Raw genomic sequence first — 22,663 nt, 5'->3', positions numbered from 1 at the left:
GGGGTGCTTTAAGTGTCCACTACGTCCCAACCCGGGAGCTACTAGAGCAGAGGGATGGCCCTGTGATCATCTGTTTCCTGAGGTAGGTGTGAGTATTCCATCATCACTCTCTACCACACCCCTTTTAGTACCAATTTCACTAGCTGGCTGTCCCTCGTGGTGTTTCTACAGCTCTAGTAGACTCCAGTGCCACAGGGAATTTATCCAGTGCCACTGGAAATTTTATTGACCACGCCCTTGCCTCCTTCCTGAACTTAACATCATACCCGCTTTCCTCTCTGTTTCCGGTTCAAGCACTGGATACCTGACCACTGAGATCTGGGACAATCACACAGATCACAGCACCACTCACCATCACCGTGGGACCCCTGCACCAAGAAAACCTTCCCTTCCTCATCATCCAGGAACCCGTACACAAAGTCATCCGTCTCCTGGCCGAGGATGGAGATCACGTTGCACCCGGTTGTCGGTTTCCTCCTGCTTTTACCCTATGGTTCACGTCGGTTGAGAGTCCTGTGGTTGCCCTCCAGGCCGCCATCCCGGTGGTTTACCAGGATCTCCGGGAGGTTTTCTCCAAGACCCACGCCACCTGTTTCCCTCCTCATAGCCCCTGGAACTGTGCCATCAACCTGCTAAGACTGCACTGCTGCGCAGCCGCCTCTACCCCCTGTTGGTGGCTGAAACCAATGCTATGGAGAAGTACATACAGGAGGCTCTCCAACAGGGTTTCATCCACCCATCCACCTTCTCTGCGTCGGAACGTTTCTTCTTCGTGGCCAAGAAGGAGGGTGGTCTTCATCCATGTATTGACTACAGTGGTCTCAATGCCATCACCTCTAAGTACAACTGCCGGCCGCCATTGAAATGCTTTGCGGGGCCCGTTTTTTTTTTTTATACCAAGGTGGACTTGTGGAGCGCCTACAATTTGATCCATATTCGGGAGGGGGATGAATGGAAGACCGCTTTCAGCATGATATTTGGGCACTACGAGTACTTGGTGACGCCTTATGGACTAGCCAATGCTCTGTCAGTGTTCCAGGCATTTGGGAATGAGGTCTCGGAACATGCTTGGGTTTCAGATTGTTGTGTATATTGACAACATCCTGATCTATTGGGCCATCTTGGAGGAGCACATCGCCCACTTTCGGGTAATTCTGGAAGTCCTCCTGCAGAACCATCTGTACGTCAAAGTTGTGCCAGTTACATCATGCTGCCATCTCCTTCTTGGGATATCGGATTAGCCCGCAGGGAGTGGTTATGGCGGTGAGGAAGGTAGACGCAGTCAGGTCATGGCCAGTCCAAACCACCATAAAAGGACTACAACGGTTTTTGGCATTTGCCAACTTCTACTGATGCTTCAATAGGAACTTCATTAGCAACTCTGCCTACTGAAGGGACATTTCACCTCTGCCCCATTGCTAAAACACCCAGATCCTACGCTGCCCTTCATGGTGAATGTGGATGCCTCAGAAGTGGTGTGGGGCCGTCCTGTCACAACTTCAAGGTTATCCACTAAAATTGGAACCATGTGCATTACTACCCTAAAAAAGCTGTCTCCTGCTGAAAGGAACTATGACGCCGGTGATCAGGAGCTCATGGCAGTGAAGTTGGCACTGGCTGGAGGGTGTCACGGACCCGTTTCTCATCCTCCCCGACCATCGGAACCTGGAGTATGTACAGTGGTTCCTCCTTTAAAAGTTGCAAGCTTACACCACGGGACTTAGATATCCAGCGTCACGGATTCATTGCTCCAGACCACCGCAAGGGGGAGTTATTAGAGCATTCATTATGCATTTGGGTCCCAAGGTTTTTATATGACCAATCATTTTGAGTGGTTCAAATGACGAATATGATGCGAGCCATTCGTCACTGGTGACTTTCTTCAGCAAAGACGGCTGACAAAATATTACGGGGAAGCAAATGTAAGTAATTATAACATCATAACGAGTCAAGCTAAAAATTTACAATTGAGAGGAATATGTTAGTTAATGTAGAGACAAACAATTGTGCATATTTTTGGGCCATAAAGTTCATTTATGAAAATTGCTATTTAGCAAGTTAGCTGACTAGCTAACATTATCCAGCTAGGTAGCTATTGTTTTGACATAAGTATGAATTGTAATTCATGTTGTTCAAAGTTTTAGGGACTCCTGAGAAAATCAGAAAACCAGGCGGTCGTCTTGTGAAACAGTGGATGTAAAGAATCTAGCTAGCTAAACCATTTACTGCAAATTGAATGTACAGTTCTGTAAGCTTGCCTTGCTTATATTTGCCATGCAATGCAGCAGAAGTAACATAGCTAGCTAACTGTTTATTTGCTTATTGTGTAGTGGAGGATAAAAATAACTGTATGCTTATGGAGTAGCTAGCTACAGTATGTAGCCGATCTGTGTATGGAACCTAAAACATTTCGTATGAATATTAGTTCAGAACCTATGAACCTCAGTTATCATAGTTGTTGTGTCGATTTCAAGTCTGAATGACATTAATGAAGCATATGGATTGAGTAGAATATAATAACTTTATTGTGCTAAAGATTCAAGGCCTATATACATGTACTGTTATTACCATGCATGAGATCCCCACATTGTAGCCTGTACATTGAATATATTCACTGATCATGTACTCTTCCTTGTCAAATAAAGGTGCAGTTCAGGTATGAATCTCTGTGAGACATTATTTTTCAGTCATACTCAATACCAGGTGTATCAAACTCAATTATTTGAATGATGCTGTGTCTGCATGTACATGTATGTATTACAATTATACACTTCAACAGTGTTTACCACTCCAGCTCCTGGGACATAATGATTACACATTGTAACTATGCAATAGACTAGAAACAGGATTTAAGTAAAGGCTGATTTGTAATTCATATACAGAAAAGAAACTGTACACTACACGTCCTATGCATATCTAACTCCCTTCATCTGCATTAATCTGAGGACACAGGATAGGTGTAGTATTTCATGAGATACTTCATTTTAAACAGTGGAGAGTTAACACTTTATTGAAAGTTCATTATCCAGGTGTTATAAATACAAGTTCAATCTGTACTTCAATGCACATATGGTGTGCATTATAAAAAAAAGAGGAAGAAATAGGTGGGGAGAGGTATAGAAGACAGAAAAGGAAAGATAAAACAGAGGAGCAGGGAAGACAGCATATGATTACTGAATTACAGTGCTACCCTAATAATCTCTCAGTTCATCACAATTACATAGTGTCTCTAGCAGTGTCTCCTAACCAGCCATGGGCTCCCAGTCGGCCCGAAGGTTATCTTAAGAGCGGGTGAGATGGCGATGACGGGACTGGCTTCCTCTCTCACATCAAAACATACCTGCAGATGAGAGACAGATGGCCAGAGAGAGAGCATGATTAAGCTTTGTATTTTTATTCTAACACAGTCAGTAATCATAATCATCAGGAGGTGAAATGCAAAACTGACCATGGATCATTAACTCTGGGACTACTACTGTATATCTCTATCTGTATTTCAATGTAAAGCATCTCTTTAATAATACTGTACATCCTGTTGACCTGACCAAGTCCTCTGTGTCAGCCAAATCAGATGTGGGAGGGGTTCACCAGCACAGCTGATATAACCTAGAGGATTTAGAGAGAAGAGGGATGAAGTGAAGGAGAGAGACTATTATTGACAAAATAAGGTAGTTAAAGTGTTCAACAGTAATCTGTGTGTGTGTAGTCTCACCTGGTGTCCACACTAAGTGGCTACAGACTACTTTATGCTGAAAAACAGACAAATGAGGACAAACAGTAGAAGATAATGTCACTATTAGACTTTTACACTACCAGATCACAAATGAATACATCAATACCACTTGAAGCTAGATGATGACTTGATCATTTGAATCAGTTGTGTTGTGCTAAGGAAACAGCTGGTGAGGTGTCAGGTTAACCTCTGTACTTAACTACTTCATAAGGCTAGGCCCCTATTTTCTCCACTTCCTGTCTGACTGACGTGCCCAAAGTAAACTGCCTGTTACTCAGACCTAGAAGCCAGGATATGGATGTAATCGGTATTATTTGATAGAAAACACTGAAGTTTGTAGAAATGTTCAAATAATGTATGAGGCTATAACACGATAGGATTAGGTAGGAGAAAAGCCAAAGAAAAACCAACCGGAAATAAAAACAAATTGAGATCCCATGCTGTTCCATTATAACGTATAGGACAATGTTAAATCTAGCTCCCAGATTGCAATTTCTATGGCTACCAATAGCTACCATGTCAACTGTCTTTGTTCAAGGTTTCAGGCTTGTTTCTACCCAAACGAGGAAGAATTCTGAGTTTTGATACAGGAACACACAGTTGGAAATCAGTCTGTGCGCGCGAGATGAAAAGGAGGCACTTCTGCAAAACAAACTATTTTCCGTATGAAATATTATAGTTTAATTACATTTTAGGGTACCTGAGGATTGGTTAGAAACGTAGTTTGACTTTTTTTTAACAAAGTTTAGCGGTAGCTTTTTGGATTCCGTACTCTGCATGTTGAACGAGTGGATTACTCAAATCGATAGCGCCAACTAAACAGACTTTTTGGGATATAAAGAAGGATTTTATCTAACAAAACGACCATGCATGTTGTAGCTGGGACCCTTTGGAATGCAAATCAGAGGAAGATTTTCAAAAAGTAATTGGATATTTAAACGCTATTTGTGATTTTTATGAAGCCTGTGCTGGTTGAACAATATTTTGAAGTGGGGCGCTATCCTCAAACAATCCGATGGCGTGCTTTCACTGTAGTAAAGCCTAATGTAAATCAGACAATTCAGTTAGATTAACAAGAATTTAAGCTTTTAACCAATGTATGTACCAAAATGTTTCATATCCATAATTTGTATGATTATTTATTTGAATTGCAAAAGTTGTCGACAGTTGTCCCACTAGCGGGACGCCTATCTCAGAGATTAAAAGAGAATGTGTTTTGAGTCCACTTACTTGGTGAAATATAGGCAAATAAGTGAGTATATAACGATGGCTGTGGTGATGGTCATAATTTCCAGCAGCACCATTGTGACTCTGTTGCTGGAAGCTGTATGAGGTAATTGACAGATAGTTAACAGATCAATCGGTGGAAAGGTGTGAACGCCAACTTGTAAGTGTGATTCATTCTCAGTTACCTGTGACAGTGAGGGATAGGAGCTCAATCTCAAAGGAGAAATTATAAGAGAAAATGTAAATCTCAAACACAGCTGTAGTTCCCTTGATGGGCGTAATCACCAGCAGGGAAGAGAGAGGCAGAAGAGTGATTGACAGCTGGCTGGGTCTGGGTTCTGTTGGAGCCAATGAATGTAAAGAGGAAGGAGTCTCCTGGGTAATGTGGCTGAATGGAACAGGTGATGGTGAAGCTGTGGCCCCTGAACACCTCTGGCCCTTGGTGGCCCTTGGGACCCCTCTCATTGAATCAGCCAGGGAGATATCAGGTTTTTGTTGGAGATCTGTAAAAAGAGGAGATAAGTCCCTCTCACAAACAGCTACTCAATAATAGCACAACACACTGTGCATAATTTTTACCCACAGGTCCTACCTGAAAATATCACCCCAGCATTATTGCAGCTGGAGATGTATATATTGGTTGGCATTCAAATAGTGACCATTCCGATCCGTTACATGGAATGGAACCACAGACCACTTGTCCAGTACCATTTTCAAATAGAAATCCACCTGGTGCTGAAATAGCCAAGCCACAGCCAAGCTGTCTACAGACCACTGCTGCCTGTGTAATGTCCCATTCAGTGTTCATCAATGTCACCCAGTCACCAAACAGATACAGCTGCACCGCCCCTGCACATCGGCCTCCTACCTGTAACAGCCGTGTTCTGTCTTGAGAGAGAGAGAGAGAGAGAGTGTAATACACATATTGTCTGGAATAGAAAATACATTGACACTGACATTGCAGCATTTGTTTCAAAGGATCTTCTACCTATGCAAGTGAGTCCAACATCATTTCCGGGTGTGCAAGTTTGCTCTTTTCTGAACAATGTGTCACAGTCCAGGAGAAGGGACTCATTACCTTTACACTGGAACTCTTTAGCCCAGATTAGACGCTCACCTTCTCAATTTATCCCCCCCGTAGAGCTGAAGTAGCCCCACAGCCAAGCTCTTGACAGACTACCTCTGCATCCTGCCAGTCAGTCAGCTTCACACACTGAGGCCCAGGACTGATTGGACTTCACCTCCACTCTCCCAATGCAGAGAGGAGCACCATCCACAAGCCTCACAAAGGCTGAAGAAAGATATATGGAGGAGCATTACATCACTTTTGTTGATGGTAAATCATTTTGAATTTAACAAGAACAAAAGTTTTATACAATATCTACAATGTCGTACCTGAACAGACAACAGAAGCATCATAACAGTGGTGTACCCATTGAGTAGACACTCGTCAAGGGTATACTCGTTTCCAGAACATTTCACGGTGCTGATACACTTTCCTCCATGTTCCTGTCCAGGTCTGTATGGTACCGCAATAACGTTGCCACAGCCTAGCTGTCTACACACCACCATTGCATCTTTCATGTCCCAGTTGATGTCATACACTCTCTTCCACTCTGATTTGGTGAAGACCTTCACTCTCCCAGAGCAGGAGTTTGTCCCATTCACTTGTCTGACTGCAGGATTGGCTGCACACACAAGAGAGAAGAAGACAACAGTAGCAATAGACATACGAACAAAGATTTAGGTTTAAAATTATTGTTATCTATCAACAATGATAAGCCACCGGGGTCTGACAACTTGGATGGAAAATGACTGATGATAATATCAGATGATATTGCCACTCCTATTTGCCATATCTCAATTTAAGCGTACTAGAAAGTGTGTGCCCTCAAGCCTGGAAGGAAGTAAAAATTTGCCTGCTATCAGCCTGTTACCAACCCTTTGTAAACTTTTGTAAAAAAAATTGTTTGACCAGATACAATGCTATTTTACAATGAACAAATTGACAACTGACTTTCAGCACGCGTACAGGGAATGACATTCAACAAGCACAGCACTTACACAAATGATCGATGATTGTCTGAGAAAAATGTATGATTAAAATATAGTGGGGGATGTTTTGTAAGACTACAGTGTATCTTTTGACATTATCGATTATAGTCTGTTTCTGGAGAAACGTATGTGTTATGGCTTTACACCCCATTCTATATTGTTGATAAAGAGTTACTTGTCTAACAGGGAGTTCTTTAATAGAAGCCTTTCCAACAAAATACAGGTAGAATTAGGAATTCCCCAAGGAAGCTGTCTAGGCCACTTACTTTTTTCAATCTTCACTAACAACGTGCCACTGGCTTTGAATGAAAACCTGGTGTGTGCTTATGTATTCACCCCCTTTGCTATGAAGCCCCTAAATAAGATCTGGTGCAAACAATTATCTTCACAAGTCACACAATTAGTTAAATAAAGTCCACCTTCTAGGTGTCACATGATATCAGTAAATATAAACCTGTTCTGAAAGACCCCAGAGTCTGCAACACTACTAAGCAAGGGGCACCACTAAGCAAGGGGCACCACCAAGCAAGCGACAATTTGAAGTCCAAGGAGCTCTCCAAACAGGTCAGGGACAAAGTTGTGGAGAAGTACAGATCAGGGTTGGGTTATAAAAAAATAACTCTGTTAACTCCGTTATTAAAAAATGGAAAGAATATGGCACCACAACAAACCTGCCAAGAGAGGGCCACTCACCAAAACTCACAGACCAAGCAAGGAGGGCATTACTCAGAGAGGCAACAAAGAGACCAAAGATAACCCTGAAGGAGCTGTAAAGCTCCACAGCGAAGATTGGAGTATCTGTCCATAGGATAATTTTATGCCGTACACTCCACAGAGCTGGGCTTTACAGAAGAGTGGCCGGAAAAAGCCATTGCTTAAAGAAAGAAATAAGCAAATGTGTTTGGTGTTCGCGAAAAGGCATTTGAGAGACTCCCCAAAGATATTGAAGAAGGTACTCTGGTCAGAAGAGACTAAAATTGAGCTTTTTGGTCATCAAGGAAAACGCTATGTCTGGCGCAACCCAACACCTCTCATCACTCCGAGAACACTATCCCCACAGTGAAGCATGGAGGTGGCAGCATCATGCTTTGGGTATGTTGAAGGATTCAAAATTGAAGGAATGATGGATGGTGCTAAAAACAGGGTAATTCTTGAGGTAAACCTGTTTCAGTCTTCCAGAGATTTGAGACTGAGACGGAGGATCCCCTTCCAGCAGGATAATGACCTTAAGAATACTGCTAAAGCAACACTCGAGTGGTTTAAGGGGAAACATTTAAATGTATTGAAATGGCCTAGTCAAAGCCCAGATCTCAATCCGACTGAGAATCTATTGCATGAATTGAATACTGCTGTACATCAGCAGAACCCATCCATCTTGAAGCAGATGGAGCAGTTTTGCTTTGAAGAATTTGCAAAAATTCCAGTGGCTAGATGTGCCAAGCTTTTAGAGACATACCCCAAGAGACTTGCAGCTGTAATTGCTGCAAAAGGTGGCTCTACAAAGTATTGACTTTTGGGGGTGAATAGTTACAGTGTATGCACGATTAAGTTTTCACTTATTTCTTGTTTGTTTCACAAGAAAACATATTTTGCATTTTCAAAGTGGTAGGCATGTTGTGTAAATCAAATGATACAAATACATTTTAATTCCAGGTTGTAAGGCAACAAAATAGGAAAAATGCCAAGGGGATGATTACTTTCAAATGCCACTGTAATAAAGAGCTGCAGTTAGTTTCAGAATGGGTGGCAAGGAATAAGTTAGTCCTAAATATTTAAAAACTTTACGCATTGTATTTGGGACAAATCATTCTCTAAACCCAAAACCTCAACTAAATCTTGTAATGTAAAATATGATAATTGAGCAGGTTGAGGACTGTCATAGTCAAAACATATTGATACAATGGGAGAAATGTGTCCATAATAAAGTGCTGTAACAGCACTATCAACAAGGCAGATCCTACAGGCCCTAATTTTCTTGCACCTGTACTACTGTTCAGTCGTGTGGTCAGGTGCCACAAATACAATTTAGGAAAACAGGGAGGACTGTGAAGCAACACAAACATAGGCACAGACACATGCATGCAAACACATGATAACATACGCACTATACACACACGAACACATGGATTTAGTGTTGTAGATATGTGGTAGTAGAGTAGGGGATAAATACTAATACTAAATACTAGGTCCTTTTCCAAACACTTAACATACTATTGGTAAGATTTTTGGTGGAAGCCCTAAATTGCTGGGAGCTGCTGGAGTCTCCACTACACCTCTGTTGTAGGGTGTTAGGTTTCAGTGGTTTGTTTGTGTAATCTGACTCAGGTAAGAATTGTGTAATTTAATCTATTTTAACACACATTTATTTTTCAGTGTGTGTTACGTAATTAAGGTACAATTGAGGTCAAATACATTGGAACCCTTGCACTTTACAACGGAATTGCAATGGATCAGAATGTTAATTTAGTCTTTATTTAAAAACTGGTTTAATGGCTATTTTTACTCTGTAGGCACCTGCAACTTACCACAGGTAAAATAAATTACTCAGTAAACGAGAATCACTTGCATCCAACCAAACTAATTTGAATTCTGAATAATACAGTCCAGGCCATGCCTGTCTGTTGCCTTTTTGGATCCCCGGTGTATACTTCACAAAATATGTTTGCTTTTCTGATAGACTCCCCAAACCTGAGAAGAGTGGCCTTTGTTAGTTGATCCCTGTGAAAGGTCAAGGGTCAAAAAGGCCACCTGACCACAGATGGTCAGAGAGGACAAACAGGACAGAGGGACACACTGTTGATAATACTTTTAATGAAGGGAATTGGTAAGGATGTCTGGTTGTTGTCTGTATGTTGCCAATATGATTTGTAACCCACGTGTCTCTCTTTCTCCCTCTCGATATCTCTCCTTCATTCTTCCCCATCTCCCTTCATCTCCCTCCTTCTCTCTCTCCCTCTCTCTCTTTATATTTCTCTCTCTCTGTCTGTCTTTCTCTCTCTCGTGCGTTCAACCTCATTCTCCCACCTCTCTTTTGAGAGGCAGCCTAATGACTCTGTGTGGAACATATGGTTTTGGTCTGATGCACTGTCATATGGTCTCACTAACACCAGACCTCGCTTACTGTTACACACTCCTCACCAAACCCAATGTCAGTTTCATGCAGGCTACCACATATTGCCTTTGGATTTACTGAAGGTTATATTCTTAAATGTTTCTCCTGCTGTTTCTCTTAGGCTGGGTATGTGTGTGTGTGTGTGTGTGTGTGTGCGTGTGTGCGTGTGCGTGTGTGTAACGAATCTAAAAACGTAGACCTCAATTTTTTCATCACAAGTAGAAATATGGTTTGCCTAGGGTAAGTCCAAAAGCATCATTCTCCAATGCCATTGTCTGATTATGAAAATAAGATAGCTACTATTCTTACGTGACAGGCTTAAAATGAAAATGGCAGCACCAAATCAAAAACAGTCCCATGCTACGCGGATCAGTTGCGACTGCTGCTGCTGTTGAGATACCACACAAATCAAGCGGAGTCCATGACTTTGTGAAAAAAGAAGCCTGGTCTGCCTTTAAACCTCAGCCAGGCTTTGTCTGCCTTAACAGGCTCTAGGAATACTTTAACAAAAAGCACCTTCTTCCTCCTTTAACTTTTTATGGACATTAATTGTGCCTGGAATGCTCTGTACCTGTTTTGGCTGGGCCTCTTATCCTCTCTGGCCACATTAGGCCGGGGCCTGGACCGATGATTGCAGCATTCACAACGTTTCAGCTGCAGGAGAAAGGACACATTCAATTTAGTATACAGGAACCAGTGTGTGTGTGTGTGTGTTTGTGCATTCCTGCGTGCATAAATGTGTGTGTGTGGAGGATGATAGATGGTAGTTTTTATAAACAGTTTGATATCCCTATTAACTAAGCCTCAGTAAGCTCCAGGTTTTATTCACTGTTGGGGGGACTCAGTGAAACAGCCCATCAGAGGCAGACTGGACTGGACTGGGTCCCTGTCTATTATGGAAATGGCAGTAAGAATTTCTATGTACCACCTGTGTAATGCATAATGGATCCGACCTGGTTTCAAATACACCTCATGACCAAAAGTATGTGGACACCCGCTTATCAAAAATCTATTTCCAAAATCATGGCCCCTCCTTTGCTGCTATAAAAGCATTCACTCTTATGGGAAGGCTTTCCACTAGATTTTGGAACATTGCTGCGGGGACTGTGACTTCCATTTAGCCACAAGAGCATTAGTGAGGTCGATAACTAATGTTGGTGGATTAGGCCTGGCTCGCAGTCGACGTTCCGATTCATTCCAAAGGTGTTCGATGGGTTTGAGGTCAGGGCTCTGTGCAGGCCAGTCACGTTCTGCCACACCAATCTCGACACACCATTTCCATATGGACCTTGCTTTGTGCACAGGGGCATTGTTATGCTGAAACAGGAAAGGGCCTTCCGAAAACTGTTGCTATAAAGTTGGAAGCACAGAATCGTCTAGAATGTCATTGTATGCTGTAGCGTTAAGAATTCCTTTCACTGGAACTAAGGGTCCTAGCCCAAAACATGAAAAACAGTTGGCACTATGCATTCGGGCAGGTAGCATTCTCCTGGCATCCGTCAAACCCAGATTCGTCCGCCAGACTACCAGAGAGTAAAGCGTGATTCGTCACTCCAGAGAACGTGTTTCCAATACTCCAGAGTCCAATGTCGGCAAGCTTTACACTCCAGCCAATGCTTTGCATTGCGCATGGTGATCTTAGGCTTGTGTGCGGCTGTTCGGCCATGGAAACCCATTTCATGAAGCTCCCGACTAATAGTTATTGTGCTTCTGTTGCTTCCAGATGCAGTTTGGAACTCGGTAGTGTTGCAACCGAGGACAGATTATTTTTACGTACTACACGCTTCAGCGTTCTGCGGTCCCGTTCTGTGAGCTCCCTTTCTGTGAGTTGACTGAGGCAGCTCTAGCAGGGCAGAAATTTGACGAACTGACTTATTGGAAAGGTGGCATCCTGTGACGATCACTGACCTCACTGAGCTTGTCAGTAAGGCAGTTCTACTGCCAATGTTTGTCTATGGAGATTGTATGGCTGTGTGCTCGATTTTATACACCTGTCAGCAACGGGTGTGGCTGAAATAGTCAAATCTCCTAATTTGAAGGAGTGTCCAAGTACTTTTGTATATATAGTGTATATACAATATAAGGACCCTGTCTTTCAAAGATAATTCATGAAAAAATAAAAAATAAACTTCACAGATCTACTTTGTAAAGGTTCTAAACACCGTTTCCCATGCTTGTTCAATGAACCATAAACAATGAATGAACATGCACCTGTGGAACGGTTGCTAAGAGAATAACAGCTTACAGACGGTAGGCCATTAAGGTCATAGTTATGAAAACTTAGGACACTAAAGAGGCCTTTATACTGACTCTGAAAAACACCAAAAGAAAGAGGCCCAGGGTCCCTGCTCATCTGCGTGAACGTGCCTTAGGCATGCAGATCTGGCCAGGACAATACATTGCAATGTCCGTACTGTGAGACGTCTAAGACAGGGCTACAGGGAGACAGGACGGACAGCGGCAGACCACGTGTAACAACACCTGCACAGGATCGATACATCCGAATATCACACCTGCGGGACAGGTACAGGATGGAAACAACAACTGCCCGAGTCACACCAGGAATGCACAATCCCTCCATCAGTGCTCAGACTGTCCACTATAGTCTGAGAGAGGTTGGACTGATTGGGTTGTAGGCCTGTTGTAAGGCAGGTCCTCACCAGACATCACCGGAAACAACGTCGCCTATGGGCACAAATCCACCGTCGCTGGACCAGACAGGACTTGCAAAAAGTGCTCTTTCCTGACAAGTTGCTGTTTTGTCTCACCAGGGGTGATGGTCGGTTTATCGTCGAAGGAATGAGCATTACACCGAGGCCTGTACTCTGGAGCGAGATCAATTTGGAGGTGGAGTGTCCATCATGGTCTGGGGTGGTGTGTCACAGCATCATCGGACTGAGCTTGTTGTCATTGCAGGCAATCTCAACGCTGTGCGTTACAGGGAAGACATCCTCCTCCTTCATGTGGTACCCTTCCTGCAGGCTCATCCTGACATGACTCTCCAGCATGACAATGCCACCAGCCATACTGCTTGTTCTGTGCATGATTTCCTGCAAGACAGAAATGTCAGTGTTCTGCCATGGCCAGCGAAGAGCCCGGACCTCAATCCCATTGAGCATGTCTGAACCTATTGGATCGGAGGATGAGGGCTAGGGCCATTCTCTCCAGAAATGTCCAGAAACTTGCAGGTGCCTTGGTGGAAGAGTGGAGTAACATCTCACAGCAAGAACTGGCAAATCTGGTGCAGTCCATGAGGAGGAGATGCACTGCAGTACTTATTTCAGCTGGGGGCCACACCAGAAACTGACTGTTACTTTTGACCTCCCATTTGTTCAGGTCTGTGGAACTTGTTCGGTTTATGTCTCAGCTGTTGAATCTTGTTATTTTCATACAAATATTTAGACATGTTAAGTTTGCTGTAAATAAATGCAGTTGACAGTGAGAGGACGTTTCTTTTTTTGCTGAGTTTATATAGTGTATATATACTCAACAAAAATATATGTGCAACATGCAACAATTTAAACTATTTTACAGAGTTACAGTTCACATTAGTAAATCAGTCAGTTTAAATAAATTCATTAGTCCCTAATCTATGGATTTCACATAACTGGGCAGGTGTGTAGCCATGGGTGGGCCTGGGATGGCATCGGCCCACCCATTTGGGAGCCAGGCCCAGCCAATCAGAAAGGGCTTTATTACAGACAGAAATAATCCTTAGTTTCATCAGCTGTCCGGGTGACTGTTCTCAGATGATTCCGCAGGTGAAGAAGCCAGATGTGGAGGTCCTGGTGTGGAGGTCCTGGGCGGGCGTGTTTACACGTGGTCTGCGGTTGTGAGGCCAGTTGGATTTACTGCCAACTTCTCTAAAACAACGTTGGAGGCGGCTTATGGTAAAGAAAATATCATTAAATGATCTGGAAACAGCTCTGGTGGACATTATTGCAGTAGGCATGCCAATTGAACGCTCCTTCAAAACTTGAGACATCTCTGTCAGTGTGTTGTGTGCTCATTTTAGAGTGGCCTTTTGTTGTCCCCAGCACAAGGTGCACCTGCGTAATGATTATGCTGTTTAATCAGCTTCTTGATATGCCACACCTGTCAGGTGGATGGATTATCTTTGCAAAGGAGAAATGCTCACTAACAGGGATGTAAACACATTTTTGACCCAATTTGAGAGAAATAAGCTTTTTGTGCATATAGAACATTTTGGGGATCTTTTCTTTCAGCTTATGAAACATGTGACCAACACTTTACATGTGGTGTTTATATTTTTGTTCAGTATATTTCCAAATACTTCAGCTGTATTTCATTGAATTTGCCTGGCATAATGAAGCCAAGGGAATCATCACAAAAGTACTAACTCCACCCATCTGACATTCGAGAGACTCAGACACTCAAAGTGTTTGATAGAAAACAAATACCATTAGAACGTAGGTCTGTTATGGATGCATTGCATTATTTTCTGTTAACTCAAAGTTATAGTATAAGACTATTAACTGTAATCATTCCCAACAAATCCTGCCCATTACCACACCGTGTGCCAGAGGGTTCACTTGAACAGCCTACCACAGACAGGCTAGCCTTGCTGTAGAGGAAATGGTAAGACATTACTTTGTGTCTGTGGCTCACTTCCTGTGGTTAATTTCCTGTCGAAATCCTCAAGATTGATGAATACAGAGACTGTTCTGGTCCTTTTCAGAGGGAAAATATTGATCAAGGATGGCTTTGTTTTCATTTTCTATTTGTGGATCAGTCGATAGAAGTCAAGATTGTATTGATCATGAAAAATTCCTTTTTTGGATTTAAGGAGTCACAAAACCAAAAATGCTGGATCAATTGGTAGACTGCCATTTGATTACACGGCTGGATGAGGGTTTAAGTTGGAGTTGTTGGATGGAGATGCACAGGGCTTGGAATTAAATTGTACTCCACAATGAGCCTAAAATTAGCTTCATATCATGTTTTGTAAATCAAAGTGACATTTCTGCTCCTTGTTCATTTAAAAAAAATTATTTAGTGTTGTTTTTTAGCAATTTTCCTTAAGGCAGTACCAGATCTAAAAGAAAAGATGAGATCACTAGTCCAGAACTCTTCTGCGATGCACAGACAAAGAACGCCATCAAAGTAGTCACCGAAAATGTCCTTGTTCTCTAATTTATAAATAAAAAACACAGGTTGTTCCTGTCATGTCTCTTCTTGGAGATAATTATGACAAGATGAAAGCAGTTAAATTCCTCCCTCTGTTCTCCGCTCCTCAGATATTTCCCCCAAAACAGAGATGAGATTTCACGTGGCTGTCATTGCCTGCGTGTCCCTGTCTCTCTTTTATCTGTATTTCCGTTTTTTGTCTCCTCCCTCTTTCTGTCCCTCCTCTCCCTGTCTTCACTCACCCTCAATTTTATGAAAAAGTGTTAAGAAAGTTTTTACTACAATAAACTGAAGTAAAAAATAAAATAAGAAATAAGAAAAATAATAATAATTAAGGAGCAACAATAAAATAACAGTAGCGAGGCTATATACAGGGGGTACCGGTACAGAGTCAATGTGCGGAGGCACTGGTGAGTCGAGGTAATTGAGATAATATGTACCTCAATGTAGGTAGAGGTAAAGTGACTGCGCATGGATAATAAACAGAGAGTAGCAGCAGCATAAAAATGGGGGTTTGGATGGGGCCAATGCCAATAGTCCGGGTAGCCATTTGATTAGCTGTTCAGGAGTCTTATGGCCTGGGGGTAGAAGCTGTGAAGAAGACTTTTGGACCTAGACTTGGCACTCAATTTACCACTTGCCGAATGGTAGCAGAGAGAACAGTCTATGACTAGGGTGGCTGAAGTCATTGGCAATTTTTTGGGTCTTCCTCTGACACCGCCTGGTATAGAGGTATTGGAAGGCAGGAAGTTTGGCCTCAGTGATGTAACGGGCCGTACGCACTACCCTCTCTACCTATTTTCAGAACTGCCGTTGTCATGCCCTCTTTACAACTGTCTTGGTGTGTTTGGAACATGATAGTTTGTTGGTGATGTACCGGAACACATGAGAAGAAAAAAATCACCCTTTTAGTAAAGCATAGCATGCATATCATTGCATTTGCGTAGTGGCATAGAGCAGTAAAGAAAAGGCACTTACTGAAGATGCAGGCATGGATATTTTTTTGTGGCCTGGGTCCGGCACAAATGTGGCCATTTATAAATGTATTTCATGCAAATCCCCATAATTTTACATGACTGCTGACTTTGGCATAATATTTTTTAATGCCGGGTTCAAAACATGGGAACACAGAACTGGGAAATCTCTGACTTCCGTCTTCCATGCATTCAAGAAACCTGGGAACTCAGTAAAAAACTAACTCTGACTTGGACAATTCGTTTTGGAAGGTCACCCAACTCGGAATTCCAAGTCGGGAACTCAGGCCTCTTTCTAGAGTTCCGACTTTCCCACCTGAAGATCACTGATGTTAAGACTCAACTTTGTTGTCATGAAAGCACCATATTACCACACAAATGATCAAAATTACAGGCTACTTTGACACTGACAAACTGAGAATCTGAGATCAATAAAAAATTACCTTGTCTTGAATCCATCAATATCCTGGGCCTACGTGTGTGCAGACACATATTGTAGGCTACAATATGGGAAGGATATTATAGTCCTAAAAATGCTTTGCAGCTTCACTGACTCACCCAATGACACACAGCTCACTCGCTGGTGATGGCCTATGCGCTCATGCTAATGCCTCTCGCTCTCTTATTTTACTTTGTATAACAATAGGTCTATTTGAAAGTTTATGAAATATTTTGGTAGGCTAAAGCAGACAGATTACGGCCTTCCCTTTTCAGCAGGAGCCATTTGCTTTCCAACGATTCTATTTTAATTGTCTGCGTGCTGTTTGTTCACTGACAGATTTGCCGTGCGTTCCCGACTCTAGGCTATACCATGTTATTGGGCTACACTCCACAGATAGGCAAATTTTTTACAGAAGCTGTTGATCCTTTGTGGCTAGATGATATCCTTTCTCATGGTGTAGTAGGATATTCTGAATTATTTCATTGATTTCTGAACAGACAGCAGGACCTATACCTTTGGTAAAAGTAAATCAATTCATCAGGGGTGCTGCAGCTCCTCCAGTGTAACTTTGGCAAATCTATTTCAATTTACCAGGGATGCTGCAGCTCCTCCAGAACCCTTCATGTGGCTAGGATTTTATAAGCAAATAAATTATGAAGTGCAACGCTGGAGAAGTGAGAGTTGCAGGCTCATTCACGCATTACAATGTTGTGCAAATCATAATAATTCTGGGACGGCCCAACCCGAATCAACCCCTACAATATCAGGCCCGTGCAGCCGCGAGCACGTGTGTGTGTGTGTGTGTGTGTGTGTGTGTGTGTGTGTGTGTGTGTGTGTGTGTGTGTGTGTGTGTGTGTGTGTGTTTGTAGGTGGGTGGGTGGGTGGGTAAAGAAATAAAACAACACTAAAAAGACATTTGAAAATAACAGTAGCAAGGCTGTATACAGACACCGGTTCGTCAGGCTTATTGAGGTAGTATTAACATGTAACCATACCTACATGTACAGTACATACTACCTCAATAAGCCTGACTAACCAGTGTCTGTATACAGCCTTGCTACTGTTATTTTCAAATGTCTTTTTACTGTTGTTTTATTTCTTTACTTACACACACACACACACACACACACACACACACACCGGATCGGATCCAGCCAAATTGGTTCTGGAACGAAACAGTCCAGAAAAGTGAGGTGCTGGATCCTGTTCCGGCAGGATCTGGCACAAATTAGGCACTTTCTCTCATCCCTCCCTCTATGTCTCTCTCTATTTCTCTCTCTATACACCACACTGTATGTGATTTCAGTATTGGTGCCGTGCCAGGGTCAAGTTCAGTGCCAAGATCTCACTCTTATCTGTCTGACATTCTGTTAGTAGTGGTGGTATCTATCTATCTATCTATCTATCTATCTATCTATCTATCTATCTATCTATCTATCTATCTATCTATCTATCTATCTATCTATCTATCTATCTATCTATCTATCTATCTATCTATCTATCTATGCTGTATCACAGTATTTTATTTACTGTCCTCTCATAATCCCACCATTCTTGAAATAATAGTATTATTAATTAGTAATTAATCTGCATGTTTACACTTACACACATACACACGTGTGAACGCACATACACACACACTACGAGGCGATGGGGCCTGGGTGCTGAGTGTGTGGCGTGCCATGCTGTGTGTGGAGCCCTCCTGGGAGGTCATTATAAGAATAAATACAGAGGAGGCCACGGCTGCTAATTTATGCCTGATTGTTGACAGTCAGAGTATTGTTTAACATGCACAGAGAAGGCCCTTTGTGTTGTGCTGCAATATCTTCTGCATGTGCCTGTGCGCAGGGTGTTTGTTTGTGTACGTGCACGTGCATGCATGTGTTGTACGTGTGCATGTGTGTGTGTGTCCCAGCCTGATTAGAGGCAAGTCTTTGCACTCTCCTCACAAACAACACACACACACACACACACACACACACACACACACACACACACACACACTCAATGATTTATGGGCCTTGCTCACTGTCTCCCTCTCATTAGACAGTGGAAATGTTATGGGCATTCTCTCACCATCTCTCTCTCTTTTTCTCTGACCCTGGTGGTTAACGAATAGCGGGATCATTTTTGTCAACATCCGCTGAATTGCAGAGCGCCAAATTCAAATTAAATTACTTATAATAAAATTAATCGCTTGCCTTTGATGACCTTCGGATGTTTGCACTCACGAGACTCCCAATTACACAATAAATGTTCCTTTTGTACGATAAAGATTATTTTTATATCCAAAAACCTCCATTTGGTTGGCGCGTTTTGTTTAGTAATCCACAAGATTGTGCAGGTCGGGCAGACGAAAATTCCAAATAGTATCCGTAAAGTTCGTAAAAACATGTCAAACTTTTTTATAATCAACCCTCAGTTTGTTTTTACAATAAATAATCAAGAATATTTCAACCGGGCGGGAGCCTTTTCAATAGCAGAGAGAGAGAAAAGGTCTGCTCCAAGCTGCTCGCGCATACAAAACTCTGGGGGTACACAGCTATCCACTGACGCGATGTGATCAGTCTCGCTCATTTTTCAGAATAAAAGCCTGAAACTATGTCTAAAGACTGTTCACACCATGTAGAGGCCATAGGGAAAGGAATCTGGTTGACATCCCTTTAAATGGAGGGAAGGCATGCAATGGAACAGAGAGGTTTCAGAAAAACAGCATATATTAGCATCTGGGACAGAGTAAGAGGCAGTTCACTCTGGGCACACTATTCATCCAAAAGTGAAAATGCTGCCCCTAGCCCAAAAATGTTAATCGGCTCAGTCTTCTACTCACCTGTGCATGTCTCTAGTGGTTCCTCTCTTTCTCTTTTGTTTTCTCTCTTTCTTTCTCACAGGAACAGAGGCACAATGTGGTGAGAGAGATGGAGAGAGAAAATGCACAGAGGTGTAACAGAGATACTGGGCAAGAGAGAGTGAAGAAATAAAGAGAAAGGCAATGACCTTTCTGATTGATAATCAATGGCCTCTCGCTCCCATGTCTCATATATCTGTTCTAGGGTTATGATTTAATGTCGCTCCCTGCTTTACTGTCGTCATTAAAAGATTGTGTTTCTCTCAAACAGCTTTTTAATTTAGCCTAATGATTTTTGCATAATATATCAGATACGTAGTAAGCTCACGGGAACAGGCCTTCCCTTCAAGGTGCCTTTATAGTGAATAGAGCTGAGGTTTGGGAGATTATTGTTTTATTTGTTGCTTTGTGTGTTTTCTTGAGAATTAGGTATTTTTCTTTTTTTCCCTTTTTAAAAGATTTTTTAAAGAAAGTCCCCCCCCCAACACACACACATCCTTCAATCTCAATTTGACATAAATGTCTTGAGAGATGTGTTCTGTTGGTGGTGAGTAAAATGCAGCCTATTGCTTTCACCCACACGCCAACAAAGAACTCAGTTTTATTGAAATGTCTTGAAATGGGTCCATACGTTCTATCTGAGCTGAGTGAAGTGTAATATGTGTAATATGCAGCCATGAACTCAGGCAGTATCAAAGCACATGAATACACACAAACAAACACACAAACACACAGGCACACATGCATGCATGCACACACAAATACACACAACCCTCCAGTGAGAGTGAGTGCAACAGACAGGTCCTATTCCCTGATCAACAGTCATCCAGTCGTCCTCATCCCGACATGATCACTGCATGTCATTAGTGTGTTACCAAGTTAATTATTTAACCGTGCACATGTAAGGAGTCGACTAACCACAACAGACTACACGCCAGGCAAAGCACTTTCATGTGCCGAGCAATGCACTGACACACTGACAGAAATGGTGAAACGGACTCTTGGAATGAATGAATAAGTAAATTGATCAGATAAATAAATAAACAATACAAACAAAAAACAAGCGGTGCTTCAATCCCAATCAAATTAAAGAGATTCTTAATGTGTGTGTCTACCACAGCATTGATGTGTTCTTGTTCTCTCTCTGATAGGACCGTGACATGGTGGAGGCAATATGTCTGACAATCTCTGTATTCCCAGTCTAGCCTAGCTGCCACTCAAATTGAGCCTAGTTTCCACTGGAAAAGTAATTTGTGGGAACTGATAGCTTTGTATGGGGAAGATTATATCAGGGCTTTGTGTGCGTGCGTGTGTGCATGTGCACATGTATGTGTGTGTGCATGTATGTACTGTATGCATGTCAGAACTCAAAAGCCTTGCAATCACCAGTGAGTGAATGCTCAACAAGGCTATTCCCCATCACTGAGCATTGTGAAACTGCGGCAGCTGCTGCTTAAGACAACATCACACACAAAGTGGGTAAACACAGTTTGACATGTTTTCAATATGATTACATTAGAACAAGTGGCGTTTGATAGAAAAGCTAATATTCAAGCCATGCAAATCATCAATCACGGGGAAAGGGCCTATTAATTATTCAATAAAACAGTCTAATTCAAGAATCAATGTTGGGGAGTGGGCGAAGTGAGGGATGAGGGGGCTTCCAGCAGAGAACAAGTGCGGGTAATATAAAGGAATAAGGAATTACCCCTTCTCACTGAGCTGTGGCTGGCCTTGTCCCGAGCTGTCAAAAACAACTGCTGCTCCATCGTTTCATCTTGCCAACTTTAAAAGATGATTTTGGGAACAGTTCATTTTCCTCCGCCAAACTCGTTAGCTCTTTGTTGCTCATTAGTTCATGGGTTCATCTATCTCTCGGTGTCTCTCTCCTCCCTTTTGTCCCCATCTTCCTTCTTTCTTGTTCTTCGAAGTTGTCGTTATGGCGCTTACAGCCGCTTCGCTCTTATGCCAGTTTCAAGTTTGGAATTGTGGCTTCTGATCTTCAGCAATTACCAACTGGGCCAAATCTCTTTCTTGGGAATTCATTATTTACGTTCAATTAAACAAATTCATCAATGGATGCCTAGTACAGCAGCCTAGTACAGCATGTTGTCCCTCTCTCTGCCTTAACAAAGCCGGAGAGCAGAGACAAAACATTGTCTCTCTCAATCAGACCTAATACAAAGACTCCAACTGTTCTCTTGTACCAGCCAGCACACCTCAAAGCTGATCCTTACAGGTCTCCATTATACTTAGGGAACTTTAAAGGTCTGAAACCAGCTTCAAAGTTCATTAATATCCATGATTAATGTCTTTAATGGGGTGTAGGTCAGTGTTCAAAGTTTATAGTCCTGTGTAATTTCATTTGGAATTAAGTGACAGGGAGCACATTGTGTGTAAGGCGTGCATACTGGCGGTAGAGAAGTCAGACGCAAGAGAGCAAAGACTGTGTTCCAACAGCGCAGTTTAATGATAGAAATCACTGTGAACAAAACACAATAATCATAATGGGCCAAAACACCAGACATAACGTGCACAAGCACTTACAATAAACAATACCGGACAAGGACATGTGGGGAACAGAGGCTTAAATACACAACATGTAATTGATGGAGTTGAAACAAGGTGTGTGGGAAGACAATACAAAACAAATGAAAAATTAAGTTTCTAAAACTGTTTGAATGATGTCTGTGAGTATAACAGAACTCATATGGCAGGCGAAAATCTGAGAAAAATCCAACCAGGAAGTGGGACATCTGAGATTTGTAGGTTTTCAAAGCTTGGCCTACCGAATACACATTGAGATATGGATTGCGATATGCACTTCCTATGGCTTTCAATAAATGTCAACCGTCTTTAGAAACTGGTTTGAATATTCTACTATAAAGGAGGGGCTCATAAGAGCTCTTTGAGTCAGTGGTCTGGCAGAGAGCCTTGGTCTCATGACTCGCGCTCCCGACAGAGTTACCTCTCGTTCCAGTGCTTTACTGAAGACAAAGGAACTCTCCGGTTGGAACATTATTGATGTTTTATGTTAAAAACATCCTAAAGATTGATTCCATACATCGTTTGACATGTTTCTAAAGGACTGCAATGGAACATTTCGAGTTTTTGTCTGGATGAA

At 42.3% G+C, this 22,663-nt stretch overlaps 1 pseudogene; it reads left to right on the top strand.

Moving 5' to 3' along the window:
- The first annotated feature begins 490 nt into the window (after positions 1–490).
- LOC112224044 overlaps positions 491–22,663 on the top strand; it is a 97,723-nt pseudogene continuing 75,550 nt past the window's right edge.

This window comes from Oncorhynchus tshawytscha, linkage group LG03 (genome assembly GCF_018296145.1).
Source record: "Oncorhynchus tshawytscha isolate Ot180627B linkage group LG03, Otsh_v2.0, whole genome shotgun sequence".
Taxonomy (NCBI): Eukaryota; Metazoa; Chordata; class Actinopteri; order Salmoniformes; family Salmonidae; genus Oncorhynchus; species Oncorhynchus tshawytscha.
Note: the sequence above shows the minus strand (reverse complement) of the source record. Positions and strands in the feature narration are given on the sequence as shown.